A 22,693-nucleotide genomic window follows, 5' to 3' on the forward strand; every position below is an offset into this window, starting at 1 on the left:
GGAGCGGCCATACTTTAAGAATTGAATGAAAGTACTTGTCATACCTATCATTTCATTGCTTAATTAGTCAGCTAGATTGCTGACGTGTCCTTGTCCCCTCAGGCTCTGATCTTGCTGTCATTTTAGCACTCACTCAGGGTGAAGAGTATGAGACCAGAAATCTAATCTGTGTCTACTCACAGCAAAACAAAACAGCACGGTAAGGCCACAAGCACGATTCACAAGTTATTCTTAATATGCAAGACCACTGCCAGGGCAATATTACATCCAAATATTGCAGTTACATAATGCAGCGTGATGGGGTTTGATCCTGTTTGCTGGAGGTTGTATAAAAAAAAAAAAAGGCAGTTTCCATGTTACTTGATTTCTGGTGGAGTCTGGCACTAGGGTTGAATACAAGTGGCCAAAGTAAAGCATTCTGGTACTACCTTGCAGAGAAGAGACTTCTGTGGAGGAGATTTTATCATCTTTCTTGATGGAGGTTGTGCCCCACAGTGCTCGTTGTTTGAGAGTTGTTTTTTTTACAGGTCTGCATCCAAGGAAATATTTCTGCTTTATTTCATGTTTTCATTGGGCTGAAATAATGCATCACTGCTGTATTTGATTCTCATAGTTTTAGATTTTCTAAAAGCTGAAACTGATTAAGAAAAGACACAGGAGTGAACCTACTGAAAATACTGTGGTGTTATAAACGCAGCCAAGTAGTTTCTGCTGTTATGCAGGGTGTTAGTTTCCTAATATTTTGGTGCCTGCCTTCTTGCAGCCCGCCCCTCTGCCACTGAAGCTGAGGCACAGCTGAGATCAGCGAAAGTCCAAGTACTGAAACTTAAATATTCATTAGGGCCATGGGGGAAGATGGAGCTCTGCGTTGACCTTCTGCAGTTTAAGAAGGCTTTAATTAATTTATTTTTAAACAAATTTCGGATGATATGAGACCATTAGGGAATGTGCAGTGTCTGGGTTTGTTATGTTACAGCTAGGTTGGAAAGTTTTGCTTACTGGGTATACTAAAGTACTGTATGATCACTTGCAATTCAGAAAGCTTTTTCTAAGTCATTTTTCTGTGCTTAAATTGTTTTGATCTAAGATCGTCTAGTAATTTTAGATCTAAAGCACTTTACTTGGAATGCTGCTTGAAATTCAAAGAGTACTGCCACTGAAAAAGAAAAGAAAATTAAAGGACTTCCTCACACCAGTACAAAATAGTACCCAGGTAGGACTTGGACTGTTGGCGCACACAACTTATTTCTCAAGAACAGTGTTGGTGTTCAGCAGCTCTGACAAAACTCCCACCAAAGGTTATAGGCACTATACAAACATGAACTTGGCATGTGGCCTTATATAGGGGGAATAGTCCCATGGGAGTGAGCATAGGTGAAGGGAGGTTAAGTAGCTGAACTTAGTGATTTGTCCAAGTTATCTGGGCACAGAAAGTGTCTACTAGAACTGTGACCAGAACCCAAGTATCCCGACACAGTCAATTCCCCGTCTTGGTTGTCTTCATGGGAAATGGTTGCAGGGCAGAAATGCTAGTCTTTAGACAACATGAACACAGCATTAATGCTAGAACTTTAGCGTTTAAGGAACAAGACTCCTTAAAATGCCTCTGCAAATCTTTGATAGAGTATTTGGAACTCATTTTTTCCTTCACACACTAATGGTGTTCATAACATTTGCTGAACACAAAAATACAAATGCTGTTACTAACATCTATATATCAGCAAGATTATTAGGTGCAAATTACTCTTGAAAGATTTGACACATGACAGATTCCTACTCAAGATAGAGGTTCCAAATACTTGAAGTTATGTTACCATCTTTAAAAAGAAAAAAAAATCAATTAGATTTTGAAAACAGTAGTGAAGTTCCTAGGAATTTAAATACCTAGGATTTAAAAGTTCATAGAACTTAAAAGTAGGGCAAGAAAGGGTGATATTTTCCAAAGTATACACCCAAGAATTAAATCCCTAGGGTATGGTTGGACACCAAAATCGCTTCGTTCAGTATTCAGCTGCAATGAGCCTTCTAGCATTGGCACCCGGGATGTAAGAAAACTTCCACAGAAGTGCAGTTGTGTTTGCTGTTGAAACATCATAGCCCGAATCCAACATTTTACCATTACCCAAGTAGTGGTGGAAGGTGTTTCTCGCCTGAGGGATATCTGACTTCCCACACAAGATTTTTTTTTGTGTATGCATGTTTTCTTAATATATAGCAACAGTGTCTGCGGTAATGAAAGAGAAAAATAAAACAATGAATTTTTAGCAGTCAGCAGTCTTGGACATGTCTCATTTGAGAACAGGCTTAAGCTAATGCATCTATGTGAATTGCAAAAGGCTTTCTTCTATGGGAGTCGTATGATCTTTTAACAGCTGGATGCTATTTCTAGATTTTCCTGGAATCACATCCACAGTTAATTACCCCTATTACTCGCGACACCATGGAAATCAAACTCCTTTGAGTTCCTTTGTTCAGAGATTTATGTTGTACAAGATAATTATGTGTAAAAGCTTCGTATAAAACTAGGGAGAAAATTCCAGAAAACGCGTTCTGATCTGGTGGTACGGAGCATCGTGCTGGGTATCCCCAAGGTGAGAAGGGTGCTCCAGCATGGAGTCGTGGACTGGTTAACTTTCAGGAACTCAACAGTCAGTGCAGCTGGAATCTGAAACACCAATAAATAGGCGTTAATTTTAATAGCTGTGAAAATGCTGGAATTAGAGTTTGAAGCGAAGAGTGTATCTCACTGGGAGACTGACATAAAAACTTACTGCCTAGACAATTATAGGTGATTGTTGGTCAGAAGGACAAGTCATGAAACTAAATATGAGCAGTATTTAACCTTTTTTTTTTTTTCTTGAAATGATTGTTCTCAGGCTTATAGCCTACCTGTGCCTGAAGCTATGGATGCTGTCTGGTAATTCCTGCAATATGGACCTGAGTCCTGTTCTGTCTGAAATGCAGGTCTAAAATAACGATGCTAATGATAGTAATAACCATAACAGTGTCTCCCCCTCCTCCAGGGCTTGCCTTTGGCCTCTTTCCTCTCCAGAGACATTGCCTCACTTGGTGTCCACTTACCATCCCTTAATAAAATTCATATGTGAGAAAAGGATGCAAATGAGACTGCTTCTGCCTGACCCAAGCTGATGGGTTTGGTCTACTTTAGGTTGGTGAAGGTCATGAATGCTGGTGATTGAAGAGTCTTGCCCCTTTCATATTAATTTCCTTTAAGGAGCACCTCTACTTCTTTAGCTGCTGTAAGATCGGTCTGCACTGACTGTTCTCTCTTTGGTCATTTGCAGCATACCTCTCTCTGCATGTTGTTCACCTGACCTTTTTCAAATGTTTACCTTCCACTGTTTGCCTGGGCAGTTGGAGAACTGGAGTAGCAAGGCCTCCCTAATGACTTCCTTCCCTTTGAGCAGGCCCTTCCCATCGCCTGGCGGTCCCGTACTGGGGAGGAAGGGGTAAGGCAGGGCCTAGCTCTCCACAAAGGTCCAGCCAGCTCTCGGCCCGGTTGTGCTAGCTCAGCATTTGCCATATGTGGGTTGGGAGGAAGTTTTGCTTCAAAATATTATTACCTGTACTTCCTGAAGAAATAGCTTAATTCTCTCCTGTCTTCCTTCCACGTCTCCTCTAAAATAATCTGAGTCATGGGGGAGTTTAAAAATGCAAAGTCTAAAAGTCTAGAATTAGCCCACAGTTAATCATCTTAAATGGCTTGAAGACTATGGTGTTCCGGCTATATTTAGATGAGTCTGACAAATGCACTGTGAAACTGTAATTAAGCTTCTTAGTCATCAGTCTGCTCCAGTGCTGTCAAGCCAAACTGAATTGGGCTTGTTGGGCTTGTTACCGCTGTACCGATGTCACTGCTCTCCACACGGTTTGGGTAACAAGGTTCTGCCTTTCACAGAGGTGATAGAGACTGACTTTATTCTGCTTGCCATTGATTTTGGGGAAAAAAGTTGAACTTCTTTCAGGCTCAAAAGCTAGTGTCTTTGCCAGTGGTTCCCTTTCATCAAACCAAGGCATGGCATGCATACCAGTGCCCATCATGGCTCTAGCAGATTAAAAAAATCAGACTTCAACTGGCTGAACTTTGGTCTCATCTCTTACTATACCTGGGTTATGTTGAGCTTACTGGAGGTGAGATCCAGGTATCAGTTCGAGAGTTACAACTGGGTCTGTAGTACATACCACGTGTATCGAAGTCATACATTTTGATGCTTTTGTTAGAGTAAGGGGGCAGGAATGCGACCACGTTTAAGTGGGAGGTAAGGAGTTATTTACTAGCCAATGGATAATCACCCTCAACCGTGGAGTTATTTTTACATGTTGAAAGCACACATCTCCTGCAGTGGGTCGGCATTGCTTCTTCAACAGCTAGCACGTGCCCTTCCCTTCAGGAAACCATTCCCAGGAAGGTTTTTCCTATTACATGGTAGGTTGTTTGTACCAGGCTGCAGCCAAGGTTCCGGCCCTGTTGATGGCCACAAATCCAAAGTCCTTGGGTTTTGGATACTGCAGTTGTGACGAAACTACTGAAAGGCAACAGTTAATGTTAGCTGTGGGGAATCCAGCCTGTTCTGATGTCCTGTCTACAGGGTTTGGAAATCTGTGTTCATCGGTCCTAGGTACGCACTTGGCAGAGCGGGTGTGTGGACTCATTGTCAGCACCAGCCCTGGTAGCTCCCAGAGGTCTCCATCTCGCAGCCCCCTCTCAGGCTATCCAGAATATCTCGGCAAATAAAACTCCTGTACTCCAGTCTTCATGATTAGCATTTCTCTGACAATAAGTGATTGTGTGAACAGACATGGAACGTGTATCAGACCACAGGATGTTTTTTGAACTTGTTCTGGGATGATTTAGATGGTTTTTGAGTTATGCTTAGCACTTGGTGAAAGCCAGACAGGGTAATAAATAGGCCTGGCTGTCCTATTAATGCAGACACCACATTGACCTTTATGACGGTCGCAGTGTTGCTGATAGTTGGAAAAACATAGGCATTGATTTTGGTGCCTGTAGACAAGAGCTTGTTGATGACCTTTTACATTGGCAGGAAAGAAGAATATGCATTCACATCGTAGTCCAAAGCCAATAATAACATTTCTGGTTGTCAACATCGTTGTTTAAGCTCTTGTTTTCTTGTTTAAACCAAAATGAATGTTTCGTATGGCCAGTGGTAGCCAGTTCTCTTGTGCCAGCCGAGCTAGCTGGTTTAAGCCCTAATGAAACATGTTTGTAGGATATGTGCTGTGCTGTAATCAGATACAGAATCCTTTTTCTGCAGCACATATAGTAACCCATCTCCACCCAGTACCCTTTGTAATCCGTTGCGTACCTGGGCTGCTCTTATTCCAAAAGCTTTCTGTCTGATAGGCAGGTTATATTTCAAACTATCTAGGGGAGGAGCACGTGAGAATAACCTCCTTAGGAGAGAAAAGGAGTTCCCAGGTAGTTCTCAGGGGAACAAGGAGAAACCTGTAGTTCAAGGCAGAATAAATGCTTACACAAAAATGAAACGTACGACTTCTCAGTTGTTTAGTGGAAGGGGAGTGAAATAGCATTGGATGTAGTATGAGGTGGTACTCTCCAAGGTCTCAGAGACGCTTGCTGTTTCCTCAACACTATCAACCTTATGTGACTGAACAGTAGGAAGAGCTCATCTTAAGACACAGATACAGTGATGCTGCCAAGCAGAGAAATTACATTAAATTGCAAATGGTAGATTAAGGAGATCTCTTATTGTCTCTCTGTATCAAAAGTATCTCAGTTATGCGTTCACATCAGCACTCCCTGACCTTCTGGAACATCTTCTTTAATGACTTTGCTTCTTTCAAGTTTCAAGTTAGCTGCAAAGGAATCGTGCAGCTCATTTGCATGAGATCTTAGTTACTTCCTATGCAGATAGTTCATCAAGCCCAGGGAGGACTCAGGAGGTAGTGGGCAGAATTTTAAGATATCTACTGTGAGGAAGTTGTGCAAAAAAAACGGCAATATGAGAAAATCTGTCTTTGCTTACAGCCCTAAGACAATTTATCTTTTAATAGGGAAAAAAGCCTCACAGGTAATGTGAACAGAGAGACAGTGAGATAATTGTGTTGAAGCACAGATAATTCATTAAACTTGCAGGTTCTCAAGTGTTAATAAAAGAGACTTTTTTATACTACACTTAAACAATCTCTTATTACTGTTTGGGTGACTTTTAAAAGGTGTTTGTCAACTCAACTAGCTATGAGCTTTTTCTGTGTTGCTTACTATTAACTAACATTTGGAGATGAAGCAACCTTGTTAGAATAAGGAGTGAACTGTTCTCTTCACTTCCAATACAAGTGTCGTATTTTTCCATTTTGTTGAAGTTAGAGGCTAAAGAATATCTTGCTCTCACCTAATGCTTGCTCAGGTTTTGCATTTGCTGCGTTGTGATCAGCCCCCATCCTGACTTCTCACATTCCCACCTTCCCTGCTCCACCTTGTGCCAGCACCAGCCCTGATCGGGGGTTATTTGAGTAACAGGAACACAACAGTGACCTGGGAACCCGGCAGGACAGTCCCTTTCAATGGCAGCACGGTCATCGCTGGACTGTAAAGCATATCCTGGGTGTCCCATTGAAATGCTGTTCTGGGGCAGTTGTCATTCACAGCAGCTGCAGGCTCTGATGATACAGTGGTACTTGGCCTCATACTGCTGGGAAGCAACTTGTTCACATCACAAATGCGACGCAAAGTGAGTCTTCTACCACTGTTTCGTGTGGAAATGGCTTTGATGGTTTAACTCCATCTGTTCATACTTAAAGCAAAATCATTCCATGTTGATTTCTGTAATCGCCCAAGTTCCCATTTACTGAATATAGTTACTCTGGCCCTATAGGGAAAACAAAATCCTTTTCTCTGTTGTCATTGGTTTTGTGTTTTGTGCAAATCAAATGAATTCTTAATGAGGGAGCCACTGTTCATGCAAGTGGGAAGGAGGGATGCAGTGTATCACTGCTAATTATCAGATAGCTAATTATTACAGCTTCTTGGTACTGTTTATTATACTTGTGTTTCACTGCTGATCAGAGTGTTCACTGATTTCTCTGTAAGTGGGGAAGCATTCTGTATGCACAAAAACATGTCTGTGTGCATAGATATGCATATATACTAATAACTTCTTAAAATAAAATTATCTAAATATTTATCCATAGTCCTTGTTTGTAAGAAGAAGAAAAAAATCCTGTTGAAAGCAAAGAAATCTAAAACAAATACAGTCTGAAGGTCTGAAACTCAACTGCAAGTGTGGGCTATTAAGAAGTGACTTTTACAGAGGTGTCTTTCTGGGGAAAAGGAGTTTTCATTCCATGGTATTCTTCAGCCTGCTTTTTGTCTTAGAATTGTGATGACTGAAGATGAGCGCACACCGTTATAGCACCAAGAAGGGTACAAGTGGTACAAATGTAATGCATTTTGTAGAGAAAACAGTGTGTGTTTTGATAACATGCAGGAGCAGTTAGCAGTTCTATCGACTGCTTATGTGAGTAGGAGTTCCCAGGATTGGACTTTAATAAAATGGATCCATATTTGAGAGCAAGTCACCCGCCTGCCTCAAATACCCAGTTCCTAGAGGTGTCTGCTTCTCTCCACTGGCTACAAAAGATTTTAGGTAAGTTAAACTTGGAAAATTGACAGGCATTTAAAGTTGGTGAGATGGACTATCCCTGAATATTGACAGCCTCTTTCTTGTGTGCATGACCTAGAGTAGAGCCATAACAGGACAGAACACTCAAGTGTGGCTGCACAAGTAGGAGTCCTCTATATAGGGGAGTAAGAACAGTGTCAGCTTGTCAGCAAAATGAGGATTCCCTGCTTCGCTCTACCTCATCAGTTAGTGATTTGGTAAAAACTGGTATGAGAAGCAATGTTTAACATGTGACAAGCTATCCGTGAACAGTCACGAGTGAGACCAGAAGTGACATCTTTTTACTACCGATTACAACCCAAAGGAGTATCCAGATACTGTATGGATGTGCTCGAGACTCGTGCCTTTAGGAGTAGGCTTCTGCTTGTGTGGCCTCCTTAGGCTACCAAAGCGATCAATTCATTCTTAGTTGGCCATTGCTCGTTTTGCCTGCGTAGTTGTACTGCAGTGGTTGTCAGCATTAGTTGGGTAGTGGATTTCATCTCTTTGCAGCCTTGCTTGATCCCCTCCTCCTCCTTGCAAGTGGCTCTACGAGTGTAGTAGAATTAACTGGTGGAGAGCGGCGTCTCTTTTCTTCATATGATTCCTGTGACTGCTGCCAACAGGAGTGAGTTTGTATTCCTCAGAAATGTAGGTGAAACCAATCCTTTCGTTGTTCCAGCTGCTGCTTTCAGCCCTTCACACTACAGTGTTCTGTGCCCTTTTTCTAGCAGCAAAGCAGCTGTACTGCTGTCAGAGATTTAGGGTACTATTGGATAGCATTGTCACCTCTACGAGAGATGCTTCATTTAGGCTCTCAGGTTTAAAAAGCAGATCAGCCAGGAATTTACCCATGTTGCTGCACAGCAGCGGGGGTCCTACACAGGTCTGGAGGCAGAGCTTGAGCTCCTTCCAGCCTCAGCCCCGCACTTCTCCCCTTATCCCATTTGTGAGCACACGTAGCAAGAAACCAGAGCGTTGTGTAGCGGGAGACAAGTTGCCACATGCATCCCTTGTGCAGGACTCGTGACTTGTGTAGCACCATGCGTGCTGTGACCCAGGGAACTAGGCTGGGTAGCGTGCTGCTTGCACCAAGGGCCAGCGGAAAGGCACAGCTTTCACCGACAAGTAAGGCAACTAAATGCTGTCTGGGAGCGGTCAGTATTATCCTTTCCTCCCTCAGGAATACCATATATGGTGCTAAGTTAATCTCTTGAACCAAATTTTGGACTGTGGTGTTATTTTTAAGTTCCCAGCTTGATACAGATATGATAAATTAGCTGAGCTATGGGCTTGACTCAGGCACAGTGCAGCTGAAAAGAGTACACACCAAGTGTGATAAAACCCGCAGCACCCCATGAGGTTGGCTCTTAGGTGCCTCAGACTCAGGGCTCAAAAGTTTCCAATGATCTGGAGCTGTCTTTTTTGTGGACCTCACATTTGCTTTGGTTAAATGGACAGGAGTGCCACCTCATGAGGATGTCTGGAAAATTAAATGTTTAATCTTCTAGATTAAAATACCACGAAGATGGAGGCTGTAGAAAAGCCCTTTGATGAGATTAATGATACTGTGTTCAGTTCAAGGTCCAGGGAGTGTGCAGCAGGTGAAGCATGAGGACAAACAACTAATAATACGGAAACAATAGGAACAGTGGGTAGTCCCATTCAGGGTGGTCGCCAGGCCCTGTCTGTAAGGGACAAGTCTAGGGAAAGAAGTGCTCCTAAAGATTGGATCAAACTGCAGATATACAAAGGGTGCCAATTAATGTTGAGTACATAACGATAATTTTGTAATATCCCAACTTCTGATCTTTGATTTAGCAACGTTAAGTGCTGCTGCTAAAGTGTTCCAGTTTTCTTTACATCCTTATTAGTAGTGGGGATGCAGAAACCAGGTCTCCAGGGCTGCCCTAGAAAGAGCATTTTAATTGCAGATTAATATACGTAATTTGCAGGATGATAAACACATGGCTCCTTCTGCAATTTTCATAATTGCTCTTTAAGGTATTTCTGCCTTATTGGGGCAGTGTAGCTCCCATTGAAATGGATGGAAACATTGGTAGTGCCTGCAGCAGTTCTGGACTGGACCAGTTAGCAATTCTGCAAAATGTCTTTGCAAATAATGTTTGTGAATTTAACCAGTGTTACGACATTCAAAGCCTTACTTCTCATATTTTTAAATCTAACTTGTATTTACAAATCACAGCACTTAGAGTTGTCACCTTCATAAAATATTGTTTCACCTTTTGTGGAAAAATAGGGTCTTTTAGATAAGTAATGGCTGTAGTTTTGTGTGTTTTATTTCATCTTGGAAATGTAAAACTGTGTCCCATTCTGTGGGAAGAAAATCCATCTCTGGCCTTTGGTGGTGACAACTCGAAAAGCTAATAAGCACAAGGCATGTTCTGTGACGAGGCAAAGGGGAGTTTTATTCAAAAAAAAAAAAGCCCTAAGGCTAGAATCTATTCAATGTTTCCCATGTAAATATATATTATGAGTTATAGAAACCTTTGAATTTCCTTGAATGAGTCTAACTTTCTCACCAGTCTGCCTTACCAGCAAGTGCAAGGTTCTTCAAATAGGAGAGGGGTCCTTACCACGGGCTGCTGAAGTCGGAGAAGGAATGGCCATCCGCTTCCGTTGCCTTTGAACTGTGGGAATGTCCGTGCTGCCTGTTCTGGGCTGTACCTTCCTGCCTTAAGACCTGAATCAAATCTTGTGAGTCCTTCAAGAGAGAGAGAGATGAAGAGCCTCATTTCGCCACTTTCTGTGGGATTGCAGAGGTGCTGAAGTTACTTGCCTGAAATCGGCCATTTAAATATCCTTAGGGTGCGTAAATACAAGAAGAAAGAGAGGAGCTGCTGGGAGCGTTCAGGTTTCTTGAGTGCTCATGTTCCTAAAGGTCAGTGCTTTCGTGGCACAGTCCCATCTCTCTGGTAGGGCACAAGCTGGATGAGGTGCAAGCACTGTTGGCCAGGTGAGGCAGCCTGCTGAAGCATTTGAAAAAAGCTCAAAGTAAAACCTGGGCTAGCTTCTGGGATGTGTAATCTGAAAAACCTTATCTGTTACGAAGGCCTTTTATTTTCTTGAAGTTCTTTGCTGGGACTCCTGTGCTGGCAGGGACCTGGGAGGAGGCAGCAGGTGGTGCGAGGCCAGCAGCTGGCTTCTGGAGCAGGCACTGAGGATAACCAAGCACCTTGCTGCCATTCAGCAAAATGTTCTCAAAGGATGGAGAAGGCTTTGATTTGCATGCTTGGCTTTACACACTGCGACTCCTGTTTTGGTAAAGCTTTGCTTTTTAAAAGGTAAAAAGGAAGAAGGGATGCTTCTCCTCGAGTAAGACATTTTTGAAGCTACCATCAAACCCCAAATCCTCAAATTCTTAAATAAACATGATAAAACCTATCGTTTTTCTCTTGAGTTTTTACACCTTTTCATCAGGCTCTTTAACAAGCAGAGTACTGAACAACTTCTAAACGGAAAACTTGATTCTTTCAAGTGTTCCCTTACAAGCTGACAAGCAGCTAAATACAGCTGGAATAAGCTGATGTTGCTGTAGCATTTAACTTTTAGCTCTTACATCAGACTTTGTTGTGGAACTGTTTCAGATTGTTAAAATCTTCAGTAGGCTCTAAACTCTTTTAGGCCCTCAGCAAAGCATCCTGTTAAGGAACTAGACTAACAATAGCCTGTTTTCTCTGGTTGCCTGAAGGGTGGGTTTGGTTCATCTTGGCTGGCAAGCACCTCGACTTGGAAATAAGAGAGTATGAATAAATATTCCTTTGCTTCTGTCATGATGAGTTATGGACATATTACAAAAATAATTATCTTCACTTCATAAATCAGCCTGATAGTTAACTTTGGTTTAGTTGCTAATTCACTGTTCCTGCTAATCTTTCTTTGGTTTGGTCAGATATTTAGGCGTAAGAATAAATCACGGTTCTCAGCCAGAATGCTTCTATTTTTTTTGTTGCTGGGGACGAAAAGTGAGCCTAAAAGCAAAATAGACAGCTTCTGTGAACAGATCTGCTGTACAGTGGTGGCCCTAAAATTGAGGGGTTAGTGTTAGCTGTTCTACCCTGCTTTTTTTTCTGCCTTTTACAGCCAGAAATTCTCATTTATTTAAAATAGTGACAGTTGTTAGTTTTAGATGGGCAGTTAATTAAATAGGATTGATTTGTGAAGCTGGATATACTGAGAAGTAAAAACTAGGAGAGACAGGGAAGCCATACATGCCAGAAGCTAAGTCCTAGGGAGTGCGACAGTCAAATATTACACATGTATGTTGTACCCATCCCCACTAGCAAATATGAGGTAAGTGCAAATCTTTTTAAGTAGAAAGAATCAGGCCAGTTAAAAGGAAATTGGTGTATTCCTGAGATGCTAGAAGAAATATGTTACCAATTCATATTGCAACACAGCTCTGAGGACATAGGAGCCTGCATAATAAACCAAGCACTTCTGAGATAGTGCCGGCACACTAGCTGCATGTTCTACAACAGCATTTTTTAGCCATGTTCAACAGTATGCTTGCTATCGCTCCTCCATTTGTTGAATTCAGGATGACCTTTGCATGAATAAAGTCAAATAGGATTAAGGCAGGAATTTTCAACAATGGGAAAGAGCAACAGATGTAGCCGACTTTGAACGTGGGAGGATTGTTGATGCACGGTTGCCTAAAGGGAGTGTCTGTGGTGACAAAAAAAAAAATAGGGGAGAAAAAGCAACAATTTCCAAAAAAAAAAAAAAAAAAAAAAAAACTACTGTGTAAGAGAAAAGAAAATACATAGAAAATAATCCAAAGGAACTGAGTGATCTGGGCTTTACTGAAGTCAAGCTGCCTGTATTTTTTTTTAAACTCACTGCCTCCTTATAAATATTTTTTCTACTCTTTCAGAAGAACTATCTGTTCTTTGTGTCTATCACTGTATCAGCTATCTGAGGGTTGTTTTGTGTGTAACGTATCTTAGATACACGTTTTTTCTGAGTTATTTTAATGTGCATAGATGGAGTATGGAGATGTTTCTCTGGAGAAAGAGGCGTTCCAAAACAAAATCCTAATCCTGCTAATATTTTTTAATTTGATTTATCCTATGCAGAAACATACAGATGGATCACAAAATGCAACCAGTGCAAGCACTCTATATAGAGACTTAGAGAAAGAAAAAATTGCTATAACGTACAGAAAGCAAGAACTCTTTTTGACATATCTCAAGCAGTTCTGTGCCTCTTAGATGAAGTGGATTTTTTTTCATTTCAGAAAAAAAAGGACATGCCTATGCTTTTTCTTGGTAGATTTAGAGAAATATTTTTGTACCTTTATGCTAGTATTTGGTTACCTTTTTTAAATACAACTGCTTCTTGAAAAATGATGTGGTTTCATTGTTGACGAGCTATTCTGCAGTTTAGTAGACAGTGGTGTTAATCCCTAAATGGTACTTCATAGTCTGTAGTAATGAATAATGCACAAATTTTAAATATAGTTCATATGTATAATTCAGACAAATCAGCTTTGAAAAGCATGCATGGGAAAAGCCTTTAAAGTGTGAGGGAAATCGTGCTCTAGCTCAGCAAAGGGGCTTTAAAGGAGCTAGCTAGAAACTAAAATCATTAAGGAAATCATGTCAGAAATGTTACAAAAAATATTGGTTGGCTTCATATATTAGAAGATCAACTGTAATGTTTAAGAGCTTGATTAAAACACCTGCTGATTAAATGCCTACATTACACTTTAAAGAGAGCTATGCTGTGGAGAGGGCAGTTTCTCTCTGTAGAAAAATCATTGGGATTCAGAGTATGTAGCATGGTAAAACACCTAATTCAGCTTATTCTGCCTCTTCCTGTGCTGATTTAGAGCAGAGCTGTGGGCTACCCTCTAGCTACTGGCACACTGCTGTGAACTCAGTAATCCTAAGATGTCTCCCATACCCAAAAAAGGAGTGTCTTCCAACAGACACTAAAAAAATAAGAACAAGAAATTTGTGATCTGATACTGAATATCTTGAACGCAGCTCCAAGCGCCACAGGCTTCATCAGAAATTTTTGTTACCTCAGGGAAGATGTTGTGGTGTTTAATTTTAGGACTACAAACAAATTCATATGCGAGCCTGGCATCTTCAGCACCAAGAGCGTGTAAGTCTGTTGTTTGAGTCGAGTGGTTTTGTGCCCACTTGTAGTTGTAGAAAGTGTCCTTTCTTCTCCTGTGGGCTTACTGCAGAGACAGACACTGGCCCATGCATGGGGCTCACAAATGTTTACGTAATTGCTGGCCATGATGGTGCATGCACGGTTGTGTGAAAAGCTCTCATATTCACAAGAGCAACAACTTGAAATAAATTGTGAAATAACAATTTGTCAGTGACTATTAGACAGCTGGCCTTTTGTACGTGTTCATGAAAATTAGTGCCTCATCCACTGAAGGCACTGGGAAGCTGAAGTCCTTTAGCCCATCCTGAATCAAGTTCCTGGCCAGTGAAATCTCTCATCCAACTTTCCATGAGTATGGAAAGAGCAGTTTCTGGTTCCTTAATTGTCTTTTGTAGCTTTAAAGGGCAATAAACAAGTCAGAGTACAGTCTCTCTATTTTCTGTGGGCCAGCCAAAATCTCTGTTCTCCCTCACTTCATCAGCCCCTCTGAGACAAAGAGGTCCCTGCTCTTCTTCAGGCTTTTGCAAGGGTGGTGTTTCCTGGCTTGCTTCAGTATAAATAGATCTTTGAAATCCAACTCAGCCAATCGTGCTTTAAAGGTATCCTAAAATATTACACCATCTGAAATATTTATAAATAGAAATAGACCAGTATTGCCATATTATATTTTTTTCAGTTACCTGCCCCTTTTTTTTTTTTTTTTTTTTTTTTTTTTTTTTTTTTTTACTTCTGGAGCTTAATGAAAGTCATTTTTTACTTCGAAAACAGATAGAATGTGTTTCTCTTGTTTCAAGTGATCTTAGTCATTTTTACACACAAACACACACATACAGAGTATCTGTATGTATATTTTCTTAGTATATACATTTAGGTCTGTACCATTTGGTGCTAGAGGTAGGTAGTCTATCATGATTTTCATTGACAGCAGGAACTCAGTAACATAATATGACTTTATCCTTTGGTTTGAGACTCTGGAGTGTAGACCAAAACCCAGTCCATAAGCTTGAGTATAAAACTGTAGCATACCAGTTATTCTTTTGATGATTCTTATAACTGTGACCACAGACCTTCTACATTGTAGTTCAAATGCTAATGGAATATTAACATATATTTTTAAAAATGTTTTGATTGTTCAGTGCATTTAACTGTTTTTATTTTTTTCCTAGCAACAATATTAGATTTAAAAAAAAAAAAAAAGGCCTACTAAAGTTAGGCTTTATTTTAGTGAGCTATCTCTCTATATTTATGTAATTTAAATGTAGAACCAGAATGTGACATAGATATGAGTAATGGCAAATAACCGGAAAATAATTGCAAGGAGAGCTTCCAAGTTTCTGGACTTTTTTTCCATTTCTGGTCTCCTTGGACATGCAGTTGATCTGTTTACAAACACTTTTTGTCGATCACAAACGCAATCTGTCTTTTTCACGAGTATTTAAAGAGTCTGTGAACCCACAACAAATGGGACTAGCAATTTGTTTGGGACATGAAATGATTTGCATCAGTGCACTTCAGTCCTTCAAGAAAGGATGTTTTTATTTTTATTTCTGTTTTTGTTTTGAGGAACCAAGTAGTGTGAGTAGTCCACAAACAAATGAAACGTATTCCTTGAGCTTTTGCGTGCTGGGTATTTTGTTGTGCACAGATGACACGGGCTTTGCTCTGCGTCACCTCGTCTTACTTTCACTGCATCTTGAGACAGTTGCTTCACCAATATTTCGTGCCTAATACAGTGGAGAAGAGTAGAGAAAGAAAGACCAGCCAGAGTATACATTTTGGAGCTGTACTATTAACAATTTCATCTCCTTGAACTCCTGCACTTTGTCCCTGCTGCTTCTGGCAGGAGCGCTGAGCTCCGCGTGGAGCCTCAGCCAGGTGAATCCTGCTGGACAAAACATGTCTGCTGGGGAGCTCTTTGAAAAATACAGTAGCTTTTTTGAGTTTGGCCATGACTGAAACCAAACAAAAAACATTGTTTGGATTAGACTCTGGAAGAAAGTCTCTTTTGACCTCTTCTCCTAGTTACATTGGTTACAATTGTATTGCTCGTGTCTGATTCGGGGCACGAGGGAGATCTCCGGAGCGTCCCATAGCATGTGGGCAGGGGTAGCATCCCCTATGGCAGCGGGCAGCTTCGAGGTGTCAGAAGCTGGGAGTTCTCCACCTAACCTCATCCTCTGGGAGTCCAGTGTCCTCCCCTTCTACCCTGCAGGACTTACAGGAGGCATTGCAGAGCTCAGAATAGAGCACAGCTGTGAAACAGGAGCAGTGCTTGTGCTGCCAAGGTTTTATAAAGAGGAGATTGTAAAAATCGTTGCAAAAGGACTTTGCAAAAAGTATTTACATATGCTAGAAGACTTTGTGAACATGACTTGTTGAGAAACTAGACTGTGACTGAAAATAGCATGCACAGTGTACGTATCAACTCCTCGTTCTCCCACTAGCGCTTCTGTTTGAGTAGTCTGTAAATTTTATTGTAACTGTAGGCAAAACTGCTCTTTGAACTCTTCCCTTGCAGAGTATTAAAGGCAAGGTGGATGTTATTCAAGTGATGTCAGGCTGCTTGTTTCCTAGTCATGTCTTGGGTCATGCTCCTGCTGCAAACTGTTGCCTAGCAATCTGCAAACCCCACGTTTTGAGATGATGAATCCTACAGATACCTGTAACTAGTATTTAAAAGTTCATCTAACTTGGGAGCAATACCCAATATTCGAAGGAACTTTGTAGCATCCACTGGAAGCTTATTTAGAGTGGAAACAAAGTGGAAAATATGTTTGCTTCTGTACATTTGCAGAAGTTCAGGCATTACAGGTAACTGGCCATGTCACCAGAGCTCTCCTGTATGTGTGCTTTTGCTTCCCTTGATTCTCCCCATTTCAGCGATTGTCATAATCATTTAATCTCTCATTATGCAATCTGAATGTTGCTACACATTTATTAGCAAACTTACTGTCAGACTACTAGTAATGCTCTAATTTACACTTCCCAAAGCATGGAAATTTCTGTGTAAGGCTCCCTTTTTTTCCCTCCTCCCCTTATCCCGGGGTGCTCGTGCAGCGCAAAGCATTGCAGGAGGCTGAGATGCGTGAATGATAAGTGCTGTGTGCATTGCAACACCTGGACGTGATCGGACTTGCTGAGGATGATGTACAGGGCTCGAGCCTGAGTTTTCTGCATTTGTGCTGCTGTTGGCTGAAGCCTTTCCCCATGTAGCTCCTCAGGGCTGTCTGATTAATCTTGTTGCCTCCCCCAACCCAAGGGACAGTTGTCGGTACCTTCCCCAAAGCCCCTTCTGACAGCACTGGTGCTCCTGGTTAAAAGACTGCAGTCTTCTGGGGCACTCTTTCCATCTAGGTGTTTCCTGGTGCTGTATGCAGATGAGTGTTTGGGATCACGAACAGCTCATACCAGAAGCACGTTAAGCATTGCATCATCCCAGGACCAATTTGAGAGCCTTTCTTTCATGAGCGCTTAATTTTATTTAACTTAACCACATAAATTAAGTCCAAAGGATAACTTAAAATGGAGCTCTTCCTTCCATTCATAAGCTGTCAGTTCAAAGGCATAACATCTCTTAAGGACCTTAATCCAACGGATATTAATGTATTAGGAACCCAGCGATGTCGTCTGTCTTGTCGCTGTAGAGTTGGTGATAGTTCAATAATGGATTCGTGATTTGAAGAGTGCTGAGAGAGCAGTGAATCACGAATCCACCTCTCCGGTACTGCCCTATTCCTTGCCATAGAAATACCAATTCCAAGCAGTCGGGAGTCCCTGTAGAGTTGTCTGTTCAAGAAAACCGAGCTGTCTGTCATCTGCATACAATACTCACTGAGTGTTACGCTCGTTATGTAGCTAATGGTACATGTTAAAAACCCTTTTGAGTTCCTTGTGTTGCCATATAGTAGCAGCACTTCTTTTCCCTCACCTGATAGGGATCGCTTCTCTATTTATCACCTGCAGAATGTGTTTCTTGAAGTCACAATAAGCTTGTCAAAGCTTTCAATAATATATTTGGAGTGTAATATTTTGGCAAAACATTTTTTTTTAATTTTTCTAACAATTTAGTTCTTATTTCAGGAAATTCGAATCAGAAAAAAAATAGCTGCTGAACAAACTCTGTGCTTCTGAACATTAGGCGAATTTTTACAATGTCAAAGTAGTATATCGCACTAAGGAAAAAGCCCTCTTTCTGCAGACAATATACTGATAAATATTTCATTCAGAATTTTATGAGGTAGATCCTGGGGATCGCCAAGGAGTTTTACATGTGTAAAAACGAAGCGCAGAAGAGCCGACTGCTGTGTGTTGCTGTAACACCCCTAGAACATGGCTAATGCCCAATTACTGCATGCTTAGACTTGGATGGTAATTACAATTGAGCTGTAAAATATTTTGACAGTTTCCAACTGTTGTGTGGTTGTTAGCCAGACATCATATGGGAATGAAGCACGGTGATTTGAATCTTTCTATATACAGATCTGCTTAAATACAGACTTCAAAATAAACAAGTAGTGTAAAGTGTTAATCAACAGCAGTATTTAATTATTAGCAGCTTTTGTTGACTTCTGCGGGAGAGAATTCCTGTTTTCTGAAGATTTTGATTTCTCAAATGAGACTTGCCATACCTTTCTGCTTCAGCTTTTCATTTACAAGCTTTTACTTGTTGAGTGCTAAAAGCATAACCACACCAAATTTAATTTGTAGCATGAAAATGATGTGTGTATTTTTCAAGAGGATAGATTTGCCAGTGTGCAAGCTAGAAAAGCTTGTGTTAATTATGTATTATAAAACAAAAAGGATATTTTCTTTTAGCATGCATTTTTCCTTTTAGCTGCGCAAGTCCTAGCAATTAGCAAACTTGGAGAGTGTAAGGATTCCTGGAAAAATATAGGTTAAGCCAAGTTGCACTCGAATCACTGCTACTTTTACATGTATTTTTATTTTGAAATGAGACTCATAAAGCAAAAATATTCAAAGTGTATGCAAAATAAGCTCCAGATTGAACATAACAATACCGGCACATTAAGCCATTGAATCCTTGAGCAGTGGCTGTTATTCCGTAGGGGCTATTCACAGCACAAGGTGCTATTCAATGAGGTAAAGATGGCTATCTGCCTGCACGCTGCTGAAACGATGCTTGTTCACTGGGCAGCTAAACCAAGAACGCTCACGTCTGCCATTCCTTCGTTTTTCACCAGCGTTATTTCATAATGTTTTTTGGTTTTGTATGCTTTTTTTAGGAGAGGGGAGAAGGAAGCATCCTGCGTTTTTCATCTGCTATCGTCCTGATTTTTGTGCGGAGGGGAAGCTGAAGTGCCAGGCTGTGATATCTCTGCTGTGACTGAGAGCTGAGTCTGGCCAGTTTGGTTACCAGCATCTCTCTGATTTTACTATTTGCCCAAATACCCGATTTCACCAAACTGTGAATGGGTGGTTACTGACTGACTGGTGTCCTGGGTTTGAACTGAACTGTGATTCTTGCAGATGAAATAGACTTGCAAACGTATCCTAGGTTTTAAACTGTTTGTGTGAGTCACTGCATTTGGAGCAGAGCCTTGTGTTAGGGACTGTTGAACTTCATGTGCTCAGTTAAATCTAACTGAGACACTCAGAGAAGGTAGGTCTGAAATGCATTGTAAAAGATCACTTGGTCCTTTTGCTTGCCCAGCAGCAAGTTGAGCTGTGTGAAAGGGAAGATTTGTTCAACCTGTTGTTAAAGACCTCCAATAACGAAGCATCTACGGCTTTCCAAGGCAGTCTGTTCCAGTGCTTCATTACATTGTTTTATAGACTGCTCCTCTTAATGTCTGATCTGTTGCAATTAAAGCCTGTAAATTGTTTTTGGTAATGACTGACGTGGAGGGCAAAGGGTTTTGTTTCTTCTTCAGACTCTTACATGCTTGCAGACTTACGTGTTCCTTTCCTGTATCATTTTTTCTTTACCATAAATGACCTAAATTTGCTCCAGCTTTCTTCAGGGGCTGTTCTTTTCTGATTTTTCTTTGGGCTCACCTCCCTTGCACTGTGTTGCACATAACTGGATGTAAACTTTCAGCTGCAGCTTTATTGATGCTGCGTGGAGTGGGAGAGGCAGTACCCGCATGTCTTGTGAGCTTTATTCCTGTCTGTACATCTCAGTGTGGTGTTTGTCTTTTTCACAACAGTCTGATGTTGTTGACTTATGTTCAGCTTGAATACACTGTTTCCCCCACATCCTTTTGTCAAGAACTGTTACCTAACCTGTTCTTCCTCATCCTGCATTTATGTAAATGATTGCTCCTTCCTATGTTGTACTTGTACATATTGAATTTCATCTTGTTTTCTTCAGACCTTTTCTCCTTTGTATATGCTCAGCATTCTCCTAGTGCGTTTGCTGTCCATCCCAGCTTCGTGTCTGGTGTATCATCCACCTTCCTAAATCAAACTTTGAGTGTTGAGCCCAAGAAACACATTTGCAGAATCCCTTTTAATGCCTAATTCCAAAAATCATTTAAAACTAGTATTGGTTGTAGTTTTCCCGTCTGTTTTGCACCTATGCTTTGCAAATCTCATTAATGCCTCATTTTCCATGCTTCCTCACGAGAACGTCTCGAGTGACAGTACGAAGAAGGCACCTACAATCACCGTGTGTCAACTGCTGCTGCTCCCCTCCCCTGCCCGCTTCCCTGCAACAGACGGAAACTGGACACGTTGTCGTGATTTGGTGCTGACAAATTGATGTTTGTTCCTTGTCTCCTCTTTAACTTTCACACGCTAACAAACAACTTAATTATTTGTTCCACCTTTTGCTCATTAGTTTGCTTGCATTCCTCCAATTCTCTCTCTTTTTTTTTTTTTTTTAAATGTTTTTAAAGGCTGGAAGGGAATGTAGTATTTTCCTATTCATATAGTTTCTCACCCATCTTCTTCAGGCTTTCAAATTGATTATTAATTTCAGATGCTGTTTCAGATTGGCTGTTCCAGTACCCTGAGATTACATTAAACATGTATAACTGATCTGAAGGCTTCTGGCTTATCGAAACTGTTTCCACACCTGGCAGAAATCTGACCTTTTTGTGGCTGCTATTAGTAATGCTAGTCTCCAACTTGCATCTGACTTGTAGAATAAAGACTGCTGGAGAAAAAAGAAAGGTGTCAAGCATTTCAGATGGCTCTGTATCATCTGCGTGTAGCTCCTTACCCCTGAGTGGTGAAGCAACATTTTAATTAATCTCTATCTTGTTATTGTTCCCATAGGTAGGCTGCTGATGCGGGGGTTTAGCAAGGCTAAAACTGACCTGTTTCTATTAAACTCCTATTCATTTATAGCAACCCTAAGGAGCTTTCTTGAGAATAGCCATCTTTATACCTGATCTAAGTTCCTGGACTCCAGCACCTCGTGCGAGCTTGTGGAGGATGCTTATTTTATTCCCACCCTCAGCTAAGAAGCATTGCCTAGAATTCAGAGGCACCGCATCAGGTGTCTGTGTCAGCAAAACCAAACTCAAGAATACCAAGTGCTCCAAGCCCCTCCAAAGGCAGGTTGTTAGAGAATACCTGTGCAAATCTGGCACGTGTTGTGTTCTCAAGTATTTGAAACAAAGACTTCTCATCGGCAAAAATTGATGCTTCCCTAAGTCTGCCCGTGACTGTGCATTAATACAAATGATGCAGTAGATTTACCAAATCGGTTTCTCTAAAGTTCTGTGGAGCAATGCCACCGTAATGATGGCTGCCTGGAAGAACGATGTCTGTTGAAGTGTTTAGAGGAATGGGAGAATGACTTGCATTTGTGTAATGGCTCGTGTTAAAAGACAAAGCAGCAGAAATTCCTGCAAAAGCAGCAAGAGTTCACTGTTTTGGGGAAGAATTGGCAGCGGCTGTCATTTTTATTTTGCCTTGTGCTTGCTTGTTTTTAGTTTGCCTTGTGCTTTCTTTCAGAAGAGATTCTTGTGACCTTTCCTGACAAGCTCTAACACTTCCATTGTTTGCTGCAGGCCTTTGAAATGTGGCAGAGATAGCCTTGGGCCCAGGGAGGTGCATTTTGCTAGTTCAGTTCCCATTTAACAAAGTTAAAAGCTTTGAAAATTGCTATTCCTCATCTGTGGTTTGAGTTGCTTAACTCTGGCGAGCTGCCCGAAACCCTGCACCTTCCCATGGTGGCTGAGTGCCAGGGACTGTGAACCGGCAGCATCCTGGTAGCCCAGCTGGGCTTTCAGCACAGATTACCTGCAAGCCGAGGCCCCAGCCCATGTGCCACTGGGGCAACCGGAGAAAGGAAGGTGGCCACAAGGAAATTGCCCCTCTCCTCAGAGTGGGAAAACGAGGCCTTGTCCCTGCGTGCAAGCTCTTTGTGCTGTTACGTTACAAACGTGTGTAGTCATCAGAGAAGGAGCTCAGTGTTCAGCTTAGTGGTATGAATTATACACCTTTTCCTCTTTTTTTTTTAATTGAAGACATTTTGTTCAGGACAAAGATTATGTGACCTCAGGGAAGAGCAGCTAGACAGGCCTCAGCTGATCCTTTATAATGCTTCAATCTGAGGAGGAGCTTGCTGTGATTTTTTTTTTTTCTTTCCTTGGCTGTGCTGACCATCAGGTGAAATGACTTGCACATAAGTAACCAAATCCATTACACTGTCTCAGATTAGTTTCTCCTTTACCAGCTAATTAACATAATCTTCTTCTTGCCATCAGCTAATAAATTTGGGGCTTCTCAACCTGGTGAGTTAGCTGCCCTTCATTCTTCTGCAGTGCTGCTGTTTTCTGTGAGGAGCGTTCACAGGGGGAGGTGGTTATGGGTAGTTACCCAGGTTGAAGGGTTGAAGCAAACAGTCTGCTTGTTCCTAATTAATTCCCAGGAACAGACAGGCTCTGGGTCCTGTTGCCCAAGTGAGGAAG

At 41.3% G+C, this 22,693-nt stretch overlaps 1 protein-coding gene across 14 annotated transcripts in view; it reads left to right on the forward strand.

The window, feature by feature from the left end:
* The window catches only part of EHBP1 (EH domain binding protein 1), a 213,493-nt gene that overhangs the window by 104,256 nt on the left and 86,544 nt on the right, over positions 1–22,693 (forward strand). The window lies entirely within an intron of this gene.

The sequence above is a fragment of the Cygnus atratus genome, chromosome 3, assembly GCF_013377495.2.
Source record: "Cygnus atratus isolate AKBS03 ecotype Queensland, Australia chromosome 3, CAtr_DNAZoo_HiC_assembly, whole genome shotgun sequence".
NCBI lineage: Eukaryota > Metazoa > Chordata > Aves > Anseriformes > Anatidae > Cygnus > Cygnus atratus.